The sequence below is a fragment of the Mus musculus genome, chromosome 1, assembly GCF_000001635.26.
Source record: "Mus musculus strain C57BL/6J chromosome 1, GRCm38.p6 C57BL/6J".
Taxonomy (NCBI): domain Eukaryota; kingdom Metazoa; phylum Chordata; class Mammalia; order Rodentia; family Muridae; genus Mus; species Mus musculus.
The window spans coordinates 59,024,583-59,039,800 of record NC_000067.6 but is presented as its reverse complement, the minus strand read 5'-3'; the positions used below and the strand labels follow the sequence as shown (position 1 = coordinate 59,039,800).

General features: G+C 39.4%; 1 protein-coding gene and 1 long non-coding RNA gene across 2 annotated transcripts in view; one reads left to right on the top strand and one right to left on the bottom strand.

Annotated features, from left to right (window-relative positions):
• Positions 1-15,218, top strand: part of C2cd6 (C2 calcium dependent domain containing 6) — a 97,908-nt gene that overhangs the window by 55,223 nt on the left and 27,467 nt on the right. The gene's annotated exons all lie outside the window — the stretch shown is intronic.
• Positions 1,901-3,867, bottom strand: Gm29018. Its single transcript, XR_865449.2, has 3 exons — positions 3,702-3,867; positions 2,499-2,560; positions 1,901-2,100 (listed from the first exon to the last, which is right to left on the bottom strand). It is a non-coding gene; the product is annotated as a predicted gene 29018 (long non-coding RNA).

Here is a 15,218-nt window from a genome sequence, read left to right as displayed (position 1 = left end):
GGTGAAATCTTCTGGGAACTATTTTCTGAGAGCACAAAGCAGCTGTGTTCCAGAGATAGCCAAGGTTGTACCTTGTGCTGCACCTGAACTTGGAAATGTGTAAGAGTCACCCAGGTGGTACTGGTTTCGAAGGCATGAAGGGGTCAAGGAGAGCAGCTGAGAATTGGCACTGTGAGAGGCCAGGGAAGGCCATTGGTGAAGGTGCAGCTTCATTTACAGTCATGGCCCAGGAATGAAGGGGTCATGCAAAGGAATTGAGGTTTGGCACCATGAAGAAAGACTATGAGAGACTATTGGTGACACCTAGTTGCAGCAGAAGACTCTCAGATAATTGGAGATTCCAATACCTTGGGATGATCACCAAGAACAGTAGCAGCATTGGAGTTGAGTCAACCAGATCCTAGAGTACTACAGAGGGCAGAGCTGGAGAAATGACCCAAACCGTTTGGAGGAGCCCAAAAGATCATATGTGGATCCCCAGACATTGGAACAAGAAGCTGTAACATTGAAGTTGCTTTGGATACGCCAAGATGTCAGAGCCATGCGATGCCTGCAGAGGAAAGCTACTAACAGGGAGTAGAACCAGCCCAAGAGAACGAAGTTTGTTGCTGCTGAATGCTAGATCTGCCAACAACAGTTAACCAGTATGAAAAGAATTGGAGATCTGAAGAGCACTTTGAAACTGGACATGGAGACACAGTTTGGAGTTTGACCTGCTAGTTTTAGGTTTTGATTTGGTTCATTATTTCCTTACTATGATGTTTTGGAACTGTAATATGTATCTTGTGCCATGATATGTTGGAAGTATGTGATTTGCATTTTGATTTTTATAGGGAATTACAGTTAGGAGATTTTGTGAATCTCAGAAGACTTTGAACTTTGGACTTTAAGCATTGGTGAGACTGTAATAGACTATGGGGATTTTTTGAAGTTGAACTAAATGTATTTTGCATTCTGCTATAGTTAGGTATGGCCCTCCATTGACTCATGTGTTTGAACAAGTCTATGGGAACTCGGGGGTGGACTGTGGTGGTTTAAATATGCTTGACCCATAGGGAGTAGTGCTGTTAGGAGGTGTGTTCTTGTTGGCGGAAATGTGTCACTTTGGGGGTGAACGTTGGAGGTCTCCTCCTAAGCTCAGGAGGAGCATGCCTTCCGTCTTCACTCAGGAGGAGCTACATGCTCTAACCCACTGAGTCATCTGTTTGGCCCCTGCAGTATAATTTTATTTGTATTTATTTCGTATGTTGTACTTTAGATTTCTACCAAGTCAATTGTTCATATCTACTACTTTAAATCCTGTGCTTGCATATGCATGTTCCATCCTCATAAATGCTGTTTTGTTCTCTATTTCTGTATAATTAGAATTTTTAATTTTTAGATTTCACATCAAGTGCGATCATATGATACCTTTCTTTGTGTCTGGATTAGACACATTTAAAACAATGTATTTTAGGCTACTTCATGTTCTGGCAAATGGAAAAAAATCTCATTCTTTTCACAGGAATAGAAAGAAAAAGAAAAAATTAAGTTGTTTGTTTGACAGAGCCTTGGAAATTGTATTTTCTAGGCAAAATATGTCATACTTGACTGCCCAAAAATTTATTAAAAGTTACATATTTGGCACAACATTATGCCTCTTTAAATTTTTGTGTATATATACTCATGCACATGTGTGTGGAGGATTGTGTACAAAAGCTTATGTATGCCTGTGTGCATGTATGTGTAGGAGTCAGATGATAGCCTCGGATGTCACTTAGGAACATCTACCTCCTTTGAGACAAAGCCTCTCATTGTCCTAGAAATCATCAAGTAGGCTGGGCTGGCTGGCGAACAGGCCCAAAGGACCCGTCTGTTGCTGCCTTCCCAGTGCTAGGATTACAAGTGCACACCATTATGTCCAGAATTTTTATTGGGGTTTGAGGACTGAATTAACACTCTTGTGCTGTGAGGCAAGCATTTTACTACCGAGTTGCCATCCCAACGCCACAAAGAACTCTTCAGTCTTCTATATGGGCACTTTTCCCACTATGCCTGGGTGTGCTGATGGCAGTAATCATGGGGCTGTGGGGTTCCTGAGTCTTTTTATATGATAAAGTCCTAAGAGAACATAATATATTATTTCCATTTCTCTATTCTTATGAGTCTTTTAAAAATAAAAATAAATAAAATTACATAACATTCAAGTTTCCTTTATCTCCAGTGTCTTGATTTCGTTTACTATTCTTGACTCAGTGGCAAATACTATTGTGAATTTAGTGAGGTTTCACTATATAAAAACCTGTGAGTAGTGACAAATATCCTGGCCAGCCAATTAGGAAGTCTTGGAGAAAAAAATATTAGAAGTCAAAATTCAAGGAGTCTGGAAGTAGAGACATACAGATGGGACACAGTGGAATGGGCACAAAGTCTGAGGGTAATGGATTTAGCAACTGTCTACCATGGGAGAGCTATTGAGTAGCCAGCTACACAAAAGATAGCCAGCTAATGCCACCTACCTTCTATCACCAGATTCTGCAAGAATGGCACGATAGATGAAGTAATGAAGTAGTAAGTGTGTCTGCAACAGAGATTTGCAGGTGCTCAGCAGTCCCAATTCTTATTTACCAATGTTGATTTAGCTGCTAACTCTGTCTGATATCTGATCTGCCAGCAGCAATGAGCAATGCTGAACCCCTCAAGACCATATTGTCTCTTGAAGGACATGGCTGGTCACCAGACATGGGTTGATTATTTGAGAACCTTTCCCCCTTTGAAAGTATTGATAATTTATTTTAACACATACAAATAATATTTTAAGAATGGATTTTCCCTTAATTCCTATTGGACTCATCATCATTGATATCACTTGCAGGGTGTGATCTAGTATCTCATGATATATAACATTTAATCAGACCCAATTGATGGTAAAGAAGGTACCGAAGTGGGCACCATGTCTATATTCTCGTTACTCACTGAAGCCTGAAGCAGGAAGATAAAAAGTTCAAGGTCATACTCAACTACAAAGCACTTTAGAGGTGACCGTGAGCTACCTGAGACCTTATCTTTAAAAACATAGTGAGTGATGAGTTGTGAAATGACCTGTCCAGACTGTACAGCGACAATTCATAGACTCTACCTTGCCAGGTACACTGTTCTGTATATACATGTGTAATTCCCATCAGTAGAGTACATGAGCCTCAGAAAGAAAACAAAAGTAGCCACTTAGGATCATTCCTAGTGGCTCACTTGGTAGGGCTGTCATAGAATTAGAATATAGAAATGAGAAATCTGGCTGTGCTTCAGATGAACAATTTGTCTCATCCAATATTTGGGACATACTTTTAATATATTGTTTACCTGAAAGTCAGTTTAATTGAACTTCCTGTATTTCATCTGGCAACCCATTATCTGGATAATTTTTACTATCCCAGGACTCTAGATGCTATAGGTTTAAAGTTCTTAGTCCCCAAATGGAGGACATTCTCATCAGGAGATGAAAAAAGAGATCCATTAAACTATAAATTATGACCACTGCTTAGGCAATTCTACTATGACAAAGTACCAGCAGGCATGGGAATTAGTAGCCATTTTAGATGTCAGTGCAATGAGATTGAGCATTCTGGGCAGTTGTGCTTGGAGGGAAATGTGAGACATAGAGGAGATATACTTTGATGCCCAGGAATCCATGCTCAAAATTTGATAACAGAGCAGCTACTTACCTTGTCCCAGAATTCCTTGAAGCCATGAAGATGAGATGGTGTGAGATGAAGGCTAGTGAAATTAAAACAGCTAGCAACGGAGAGTGTTGACTGCTGACTTGAAAGCAGCTGCACTTGTGGGAGCTCTAGTTACTTCACTAATGTTCTAGATCTCGCCTAGGAAGAGAGACCCCTGGGAATCCCAGAGGATCTGTTTTCAGTACACACACAGGAAATGGGTTTTCAAAGCACAAGAGATAGACTTTTGTGGGTGTCTACCTTTAGGAATGAAGGACTTCATCCTGATCTGGTGGCATGCTTCTAGAAGAAAGCCCCATCCCTCAGCCCTCTGTGGGAATTATTTCAGCTAAGAAAACAGCCTTATCCATGCATTTGCTCCTCCCCCGAAGGCCCTGAAAATTACCAATCTGTGTTGTTTCTAAGGATCTATCCTTTCTGAATACTTAATATAAACAAAGCTATATGGCTATATAGTATTTTGTTTCTGGCTTTTACTTAGCATTTTTTATATGCAGATGATTTTTAATCTAGATTCTGTGTATGAGAGAAAACATGTGATACGTGTCTTCCTGAGCCTGTCTTATTGGATCTAGCAGAAACAATTTCCAGTTCCAACCATTTTCCTGCGAATGCCATGGGTTCATTTTAGCTTGTGAATGAATAAGGTTCCATTATGTGTATATGTACCACACTTTCTTTACGTACTTGTTGATGGGCCTCTTGACCAGTTCCATTTTCTGACTACTGTAATAGGATAGCTGCAATGGTATGCACAGTGATGCAGGTTTTTGTCAAATGCTGATAGAGCCCTGAGGTGAGCATCCAAGAGGTAATGCTGAGTGTTACCCTTGCCAATATGAGCTGTCATTTGTTTTATTAATCTTGGTCAAACTGACTGGTGTAAGATAAAATTCATAGTGGCTTTGATTTGCATTTCCCTGATAATTAAGAATATTGAACAACTCTTTACGTACTACTTAGATATTTGTATTTCATCTTTTGAGAATTCTCATATCTGTACCACATTTTTAATTGTGTTGATTTCTTGATGTCCAGGGTTTTAAAAAAAAATTCTTGATATATTTTAGATATCACCCTTCTATCAGATGTGTAATTGGCAAAAATTCTTTCTAATCCAATAGCCTGCTGCTTTGCCTGAATGGTCCCCTTTGCCATAAAGAAGTGTTTCAGTTTCAGAAGGTCCCACTTTATGATTTTTGTGCCTGCACTACAGGTGTCTTGTTCCAAAACTACTTTCCTGTGCCAATGAGTTCAAAACTACTCCCCAATTTTTTAAAAATCAGATTTAGCTTTTCTGGTTTTATGCTGAGGAAATTAAAAGTTTTTTAATTTCCTTAATTTATGTCTTGACCCATTTTTCATTCAGTCCTGAGTTGTTCAGTTTCCATAAATGTATAAAGTTACTTTCGCTGATATTTGGCTTTAATATATGGTGGCTGCAGGTGTTATTTCAGTATTCTTCTGTCTGTTGAGGCTTGCTTTGTGTCCAAATATGTAGTCACTTTTGAAGGAAGTTCCATGAGCCTCCAAGAGGGTAGATCCATTTGATTGGTGACAATACTTAACTCCGGAATTTCTGTTTAGTTTTTGTCTGGATGGCCTACCTACCTGTCTTATGGTAGAATAGAGTGTTCACTATCATTGCAAGAAGGTCAAGATGTGGTTTTAGATGAAGCAATGCTTCTTTTATAAACATAGATGCCCTTGTGTTTGGTGCATGGATGTTTAGATGTGCAATATCTTCTTGGCAGGCTTTTCCCTTGAGGAGAATGTAGTGCTCATCCCTATCCCTCCTGATAGTTTTGGTTTGAAGTCTATTTCTTTTTTTCAGACTTTAAAGTGGCTACACCTGCTTGCTTCTTTGGTCCAATTGCTTGGAATAAATTCTTTTATCCTTTTACTCAGACCTGATAGCTATTCTTAATGTTAACATGTGGCTCTTGGGTGTGGCAGAAGGATGGATCTTGTTATTGTTTTTTTTTTTTAATTCAATCTGTTAGTCTGTGTCTTTTTTCATTAGGGAATTGAGGCTGTTAATGTTAAGAGTTATCAATGAATACTTTATATTGATTCCTTTTATTTCATTATTGTGGTGTGGATTTCCCCTCTTCCTTGAATGAAATTATTTATTCCTTGTGTTTTCATGGGTGAGGTTACCTCTGCAGATTAAAGTTTTCCTTCTTTATAGAAGCCTTTTATAGAGCTGGATTTGTAGATAGATACTACTTAAATTGCTTTGTCATGTTTTTTTTTTCCCATCTATTGTGATAGTTTTGGTGAGCATAGTGGTCTTAGCTGGCATCTGTGACCTCTTAGAGTTTATAGAACATATCCATACTGGCCCTTCTGGCTTTTACAGTCTCCACTGAGAAGCCAAGTGTTATTCTAGTAGATCCGCCTTTAAATGTTACTTGGACTTTTTCCTTTGCAGCTTTTTATATTCTCTGCTCTGTGCAGTCTGTGGTTTGATTATTGTATGCTGTGGGGAGCCCCTTTTCTGGTCCAGTCTATGTGGTGTGCTGCATGCTTCCTGGACCTTGATCAGCACCTCCTTCTGTAGGTTAGGAAAGTTTTCTTCTGGTCTTGTTGAAAATATTTTCAGTGCCTTTGACCTGGGTTTCTCCTCCTCTCTCTAGTCTTATTCTTCATAAATTTGGCCTTTTCATAGTCTCCCATATTTCTGAGATGTTTTGTGCCTGAATTTTGTTTTAACATTTTCTTTGACTGAGGTATCTACCTTGTCTTCAATGACTGAGGTTCTCTCTTCACATCTGTACGTGAAGATTTACCTCTGAGTTTGTTTGTTTGTTTTTTGTTTGTTTGGTTGGTTTTGTTGTTGTTTTTTTTTTTCTTGTTTTTTTTGAGATGGGTTCTCTGTATAGCACTGGCTGTCCTGGAACTCACTCTGTAGACCAGGCTGGCCTCAAACTCAGAAATTCGCCTGCCTCTGCCTCCCAAGTGCTAGGATTAAAGGCGTGTACCACCACGCCTGGCTCTACCTCTGAGGTTTTATTTGACTTCCCCACCTTTTCATCCAGTTTTTTTAAATTAATGTTTTTATTACATATTTTCCTCAATTACATATCCAATGCCATCCCAAAAGTCCCCCATACCCTCCCCCCCACTTCCCTACCCACTCATTCCCATTTTTTTTTTTGGCCCTGGCGTTCCCCTGTACTGGGGCATATACAGTTTGCATGTCCAATAGGCCTCTCTTTCCAGTGATGGCCGACTAGGCCATCTTTTGATACATATGCAGCTAGAGTCAAGAGCTCCGGGGTACTGGTTAGTTCATATTGTTGTTCCACCTATAGGGTTGCATATCCCTTTAGCTCCTTGGGTACTTTCTCTAGCTCCTCCATTGGGAGCCCTGTGATCCATCCATTAGCTGACTGTGAGCATCCACTTCTGTGTTTGCTAGGCCCCGGCATAGTCTCACAAGAGACAGCTACATCTGGGTCCTTTCGATAAAATCTTGCTAGTGTTTGCAATGGTGTCAGTGTTTGGAAGCTGATTATGGGGTGGATCCCTGGATATGGCAGTCTCTAGATGGTCCATCCTTTCGTCTCAGCTCCAAACTTTGTCTCTGTAACTCCTTCCATGGGTGTTTTGTTCCCAATTCTAAGGAGGGGCATAGTGTCCACACTTCAGTCTTCATTCTTCTTGAGTTTCATGTGTTTAGCAAATTGTATCTTATATCTTGGGTATCCTAGGTTTTGGGCTAATATCCACTTATCAGTGAGTACATATTGTGTGAGTTCCTTTGTGAATGTGTTACCTCACTCAGGATGATGCCCTCCAGGTCGATCCATTTGGCTAGGAATTTCATAAATTCATTCTTTTTTTTCCCATTTTTTATTAGGTATTTAGCTCATTTACATTTCCAATGCTATACCAAAAGTCCCCCATACCCACCCACCACCACTCCCCTACCCACCCACTCCCCCTTTTTGGCCCTGGCGTTCCCCTGTACTGGGGCATATAAAATTTGTGTGTCCAATGGGCCTCTCTTTCCAGTGATGGCCGACTAGGCCATCTTTTGATACATATGCAGCTAGAGTCAAGAGGTCCGGGGTACTGGTTAGTTCATAATGTTGTTCCACCTATAGGGTTGCAGATCCCTTTAGTTCCTTGGGTTCTTTCTCTAGCTCCTCCATTGGGGGCCCTGTGATCCATCCATTAGCTGACTGTGAGCATCCACTTCTGTGTTTGCTAGGCCCCGGCATAGTCTCACAAGAGACAGCTACATCTGGGTCCTTTCGATAAAATCTTGCTAGTGTATGCAATGGTATCAGCGTTTGGATGCTGATTATGGGGTGGATCCCTGGATATAGCAGTCTCTAGATGGTCCATCCTTTCATCTCAGCTCCAAAATTTGTCTCTGTAACTCCTTCCATGGGTGTTTGTTCCCAATTCTAAGGAGGGGCATAGTGTCCACACTTCAGTCTTCATTCTTCTTGAGTTTCATGTGTTTAGCAAATTGTATCTTATATCTTGGGAATCCTAGGTTTGGGGCTAATATCCACTTATCAGTGAGTACATATTGTGTGAGTTCCTTTGTGAATGTGTTACCTCACTCGGGATGATGCCCTCCAGGTCCATCCATTTGGCTAGGAATTTCATATATTCATTCTTTTTAATAGCTGAGTAGTACTCCATTGTGTAGATGTACCACATTTTCTGTATCCATTCCTCTGTTGAGGGGCATCTGGGTTCTTTCCAGCTTCTGGCTATTATAAATAAGGCTGCTATGAACATAGTGGAGCATGTGTCCTTCTTACCAGTTGGAGCATCTTCTGGATATATGCCCAGGAGAGGTATTGCTGGATCCTCCGGTAGTACTATGTCCAATTTTCTGAGGAACCGCCAGACTGATTTCCAGAGTGGTTGTACAAGCCTGCAATCCCACCAACAATGGAGGAGTGTTCCTCTTTCTCCACATCCACGCCAGCATCTGCTGTCACCTGAATTTTTGATCTTAGCCATTCTGACTGGTGTGAGATGGAATCTCAGGGTTGTTTTGATTTGCATTTCCCTGATGATTAAGGATGTTGAACATTTTTTCAGGTGCTTCTCTGCCATTCGGTATTCCTCAGGTGAGAATTCTTTGTTCAGTTCTGAGCCCCATTTTTTAATGGGGTTATTTGATTTTCTGAAGTCCACCTTCTTGAGTTCTTTATATATGTTGGATATTAGTCCCCTATCTGATTTAGGATAGGTAAAGATCCTTTCCCAATCTGTTGGTGGTCTTTTTGTCTTATTGACGGTGTCTTTTGCCTTGCAGAAGCTTTGGAATTTCATGAGGTCCCATTTGTCAATTCTCGATCTTACAGCACAAGCCATTGCTGTTCTATTCAGGAATTTTTCCTCTGTGCCCATATCTTCAAGGCTTTTCCCCACTTTCTCCTCTATAAGTTTCAGTGTCTCTGGTTTTATGGGAAGTTCCTTGATCCACTTAGATTTGACCTTAGTACAAGGAGATAGGTATGGATCGATTCGCATTCTTCTACATGATAACAACCAGTTATGCCAGCACCAATTGTTGAAAATGCTGTCTTTCTTCCACTGGATGGTTTTAGCTCCCTTGTCGAAGATCAAGTGACCATAGGTGTGTGGGTTCATTTCTGGGTCTTCAATTCTATTCCATTGGTCTACTTGTCTGTCAGTATACCAGTACCATGCAGTTTTTTAACACAATTGCTCTGTAGTAAAGCTTTAGGTCAGGCATGGTGATTCCACCAGAGGTTCTTTTATCCTTGAGAAGAGTTTTTGCTATCCTAGGTTTTTTTGTTATTCCAGATGAATTTGCAGATTGCCCTTTCTAATTCGTTGAAGAATTGAGTTGGAATTTTGATGGGGATTGCATTGAATCTGTAGATTGCTTTTGGCAAGATAGCCATTTTTACAATGTTGATCCTGCCAATCCATGAGCATGGGAGATCTTTCCATCTTCTGAGATCTTCTTTAATTTCTTTCTTCAGAGACTTGAAGTTTTTATCATACAGATCTTTCATTTCCTTAGTTAGAGTCACGCCAAGATATTTTATATTATTTGTGACTATTGTGAAGGGTGTTGTTTCCCTAATTTCTTTCTCAGTCTGTTTATTCTTTGTGTAGAGAAAGGCCATTGACTTGTTTGAGTTAATTTTATATCCAGCTATTTCACCGAAGCTGTTTATCAGGTTTAGGAGTTCTCTGGTGGAATTTTTAGGGTCACTTATATATACTATCATATCATCTGCAAAAAGTGATATTTTGACTTCATCTTTTCCAATTTGTATCCCCTTGATCTCCTTTTGTTGTCGAATTGCTCTGGCTAATACTTCAAGTACTATGTTGAAAAGATAGGGAGAAAGTGGGCAGCCTTGTCTAGTCCCTGATTTTAGTGGGGTTGCTTCCATCTTCTCTCCATTTACTTTGATGTTGGCTACTGGTTTGCTGTAGATTGCTTTTATCATGTTTAGGTATGGGCCTTGAATTCCTGATCTTTCCAAGACTTTTATCATGAATGGGTGTTGGATCTTGTCAAATGCTTTTTCTGCATCTAACGAGATGATCATGTGGTTTTTGTCTTTGAGTTTGTTTATATAATGGATTACATTGATGGATTTTCGTATATTAAACCATCCCTGCATCCCTGGAATAAAGCCTACTTGGTCAGGATGGATGATTGCTTTAATGTGTTCTTGGATTCGGTTAGCGAGAATTTTATTGAGTATTTTTGCATCGATATTCATAAGAGAAATTGGTCTGAAGTTCTCTATCTTTGTTGGATCTTTCTGTGGTTTAGGTATCAGAGTAATTGTGGCTTCATAAAATGAGTTGGGTAGAGTACCTTCTACTTCTATTTTGTGAAATAGTTTGTGCAGAACTGGAATTAGATCTTCTTTGAAGGTCTGATAGAACTCTGCACTAAACCCGTCTGGTCCTGGGCTTTTTTTTTGGTTGGGAGACTAATAATAACTGCTTCTATTTCTTTAGGGGATATGGGACTGTTTAGATCGTTAACTTGATCCTGATTTAACTTTGGTACCTGGTATCTGTCCAGAAATTTGTCCATTTCATCCAGGTTTTCCAGTTTTGTGGAGTATAGCCTTTTGTAGAAGGATCTGATGGTGTTTTGGATTTCTTCAGGATCTGTTGTTATGTCTCCCTTTTCATTTCTGATTTTGTTAATTAGGATTTTGTCCCTGTGCCCTCTAGTGAGTCTAGCTAAGGGTTTATCTATCTTGTTGATTTTCTCAAAGAACCAACTCCTCGTTTGGTTAATTCTTTGAATAGTTCTTCTTGTTTCCACTTGGTTGATTTCACCCCTGAGTTTGATTATTTCCTGCCGTCTACTCTTCTTGGGTGAATTTTCTTCCTTTTTTTCTAGAGCTTTTAGATGTGTTGTCAAGCTGCTAGTGTGTGCTCTCTCCAGTTTCTTCTTGGAGGCACTCAGAGCTATGAGTTTCCCTCTTAGAAATGCTTTCATTGTGTCCCATAGGTTTGGGTATGTTGTGGCTTCATTTTCATTAAACTCTAAAAAGTCTTTAATTTCTTTCTTTATTCCATCCTTGACCAAGGTATCATTGAGAAGAGTGTTATTCAGTTTCCACGTGAAAGTTGGCTTTCCATTATTTATGCTGTTATTGAAGATCAGCCTTAGTCCATGGTGGTCTGATAGGATGCATGGGACAATTTCAATATTTTTGTATCTGTTGAGGCCTGTTTTATGACCAATTATATGGTCAATTTTGGAGAATGTCCCGTGAGGTGCTGAGAAGAAGGTATATCCTTTTGTTTTAGGATAAAATGTTCTGTAGATATCTGTTAAGTCCATTTGTTTCATAACTTCTGTTAGTTTCAGTGTGTCCCTGTTTAGTTTCTGTTTCCACGATCTGTCCATTGATGAAAGTGGTGTGTTGAAGTCTCCCACTATTATTGTGTGAGGTGCAATGTATGCTTTGAGCTTTACTAAAGTGTCTCTAATGAATGTGGCTGCCCTTGCATTTGGTGCGTAGATATTCAGAATTGAGAGTTCCTCTTGGAGGATTTTACCTTTGATGAGTATGAAGTGTCCCTCCTTGTCTTTTTTGATAACTTTGGGTTGGAAGTCGATTTTATCCGATATTAAAATGGCTACTCCAGCTTGTTTCTTCAGTCCATTTGCTTGGAAAATTGTTTTCCAGCCTTTCACTCTGAGGTAGTGTCTGTCTTTTTCCCTGAGATGGGTTTCCTGTAAGCAGCAGAATGTTGGGTCCTGTTTGTGTAGCCAGTCTGTTAGTCTATGTCTTTTTATTGGGGAATTGAGTCCATTGATATTAAAAGATATTAAGGAAAAGTAATTGTTGCTTCCTTTTATTTTTGTTGTTAGAGTTGGCATTCTTTTCTTGTGGCAGTCTTCTTTTTGGTTCGTTGAGGGATTACTTTCTTGCTTTTTCTACGGCATGATTTCTGTCCTTATATTGTTTTTTTTTTTTTTTTTTTCTGTTATTATCCTTTGAAGGGCTGGATTCTTGGAAAGATAATGTGTGAATTTGGTTTTGTCGTGGAATACTTTGGTTTTCCCGTCTATGGTAATTAGAGTTTGGCCGGGTATAGTAGCCTGGGCTGGCATTTGTGATCTTTTAGTCTCTGTCTTTACAGATGAGGTGTGTCCCTTGGAAACAGTCAATAGTTGAATCTAACTTTTTTACCTCAATCACCTAGCCTGAGACTCTTAATTGGTGACTTCAAGTTGTTCACACATATGGTCATAATTGAAGGATGTTTCTTAATGTCTCCTTTTGTTGTTGGTTGTCTTGTTTTGTCTTCTTTGGATTATTTGGTCTTTGCTTTCTCCCCAATTTCCCAGGTTACTATGTTGGACATGATTCTTTGCTATTTCTACTTTATTTCTCTGATGAGTTTATTCTTTCCTGTGCTATTGTTCTTTCCCCTGTATGCCGAGTGTTCCTCTTAAGTATCTTCTGCAGTGTCATCCTCATGGTTGGGTACTGCCTTTGTTTGTGCTGGTTTTGAAATGCCCATATTTCTCCATCACTTTTTAAAAATAGCTTTGTTAGATATAGTACTCTTGGTTGGCAGGCATTTACTTTCACAGTGAACTATACCATGCCATGAGTTCCAGATTTTTGTGTTGCTGATGAGATAGGATATTGTTGTCATGTTTGCCTCTAGAGAGGCATTGGTGGTTTCCCTTTCAGCTTGTAATATTATTTTCGTGTTTCATGTAGTTTACATTTTCACTGTGTTGTAGGAGGTTCTTCTCAGTCATATCTAGTGACTCTAAATGGCTCCTGTGTTTGGATGCATATTTCTCCCTTGGATTTTTGAAATTTTCTGTAATGACGTCATTGAGCAGCTCCTCTGTGCTTGTAGTGGCTTTTTGTTTTTATCCTTATTTATTCTGTAGATTCTTAAGTTTGCTCTCTTAGTTGGATCCCAGGGTTGTTGGACATTTAGGTTGTGCTCACAGATTCCCACCCCTTTTGATATCTGAATGTAGTATTTCACCAGTCTTGTCTTCTGTCCCCAACATTCTTCGGTTTGGCCTAGTGGGGATGCTTTCCACTATATTTTAAATTTAAGTGAGTTTTTCATCTCCATCATTTTGTCCCCCACAGTTTCAGTTTCCTGGTCAAATTTTTCTTTCATGTTTTTGATTCTTTTCACACATAATCTGACTTTCTCATCCACTTTCTCTACTTTGCTCCTTTGCTCTCCAAGTGCTGTGTTGAATCATCTGTTTGCATGTGTCTGCTTTCAGAAAGATTGTTGATCGAATTTTACCAGCAAACTTTGAAATCTTCAATTGAAATTTGCATATTTAAGTATTTCTTTTAGTTCATTAGTTGCTGAGTTCTGACCTTTTGGAAGCATATATTGTCTTACTTTTTCATTTTTTAATGTCTGTTTCTGTGTTACAATTTGTGTACCTGTTGGTTTAGATATCTTTTTTGGTTTTACTTAGGCATCTTTTTATTAAGCAGCCTTCCCATGAGTAGAGTTCTGAAGTTCAGCTGTACCCCATGCAACCAGCACCTGTGTAACTGGCAATCAGCACTGCTGTAACTTAGTGTGGAGAAAAAGGATGGATGTAACAGCAGCAGCGTGAAACCATTCAAGATACAGAAATGCACTTAGCCTGAGATCAATCAAAGCTGCACATACAGCACTTGTGACCACAGGACTGAAAATGGCAAACTACTATAGATGTTGATATCAGGTTCAAAACTATTTACAATAAGTATGGAAATAGAAAATAAATGAGATAAAGGTAGGAGATAGGGTAAGAGAGAAGAAGAGAAGGAAGATGAAAGAAAATTAGAAAGGTGGAGGATAATAATATGGAGGGGGACAGCAAAGGATTCAAAAAGTATTTAGAAAGAAAATGTTTTCCAATAAGTTCAAAAGCAAAATTAGGTAAATATAAGACAGGAATAAAATAATCAAGATAAAATAAAAATACTATTAAATGTAGAGTGAGGGAGGAAACACTAGGCAAGAAACAAAAACTGAAAAAGAAAAAAAAATAGTTACAAGTGAAATATGGCCAGAAATGCAGTAAAAGAAGAAAAGTGGGAGGGATCAAAGGAATCAGAGAAGGGCCAAGAATGGTGGTGCAACCTTTAATGCTAGCACCTGGGGCAAAGGCAGACAGATCTCTCCCGAGTTCAAGGACAGCCTGAGCCTCACAGTGACTACCAGGCCAGCCAAAGCTACACAGTTAGACAAGTTTCAAAAAACAAACAACAATAACAACAACAAGTCAGAGGAAAAAGGATGTGTTATTAGAATAGTTTTCTGTGTTCTCAAAACTTGGAGATTGCCAATTCCACAGATGCTGGCTGGCTGGGTCTCAGCTGAACTTCTGGGCTCTATTCACGTCTTTTCTATAGTTTATGTTATTGTTGAATATATACTGGACAAGTGTCTGCAGTCACCAGATACTGTCTTCCCTTTGATAGGTTTTCTTTGTATACCAGGGGCCTCTGCTCATACATTTAGTTTTGCTGTCTATGGGTTAGGCAGGCTCTCTGATCCTCCCAAGACTCCCCAGATAATAATTCCCGAGATAACTAATGTTTTAAGTGGCAAGTGTCTCCTAAATGCACTGGGAATATGGGGAGTGATCACAGCAGGGTGATCAGTAAAGACAGAGGCTGTCTTCTTATATTCAAGACTCTCTAAATATCAATAACGGTGACTTATGATGCAGCTGTGGGTATCAAGTACAACTGAAGTGGAACTTCAGATCTTGGGCTCTTCATCAGTGAATAACAGGTAAGTCATTTCAGGGGCTATTCTACCACTGGTCTTGGGCTCCAAGCTGTCAAAACCAGGGCCATCTTCATCCTTGGGTGATAATATTTCATTCATCTGTTTAAATCTCTTTTGAAGTAATTGGTCATTTTTAAAAATTGACTTTTAAAAAAATTGCTTGTTCAGTGTTTCAACAGCGATCATTGGTTGCAGCTACTGGGATGCTATGCGCTTTCTTTTTGTGTGTTT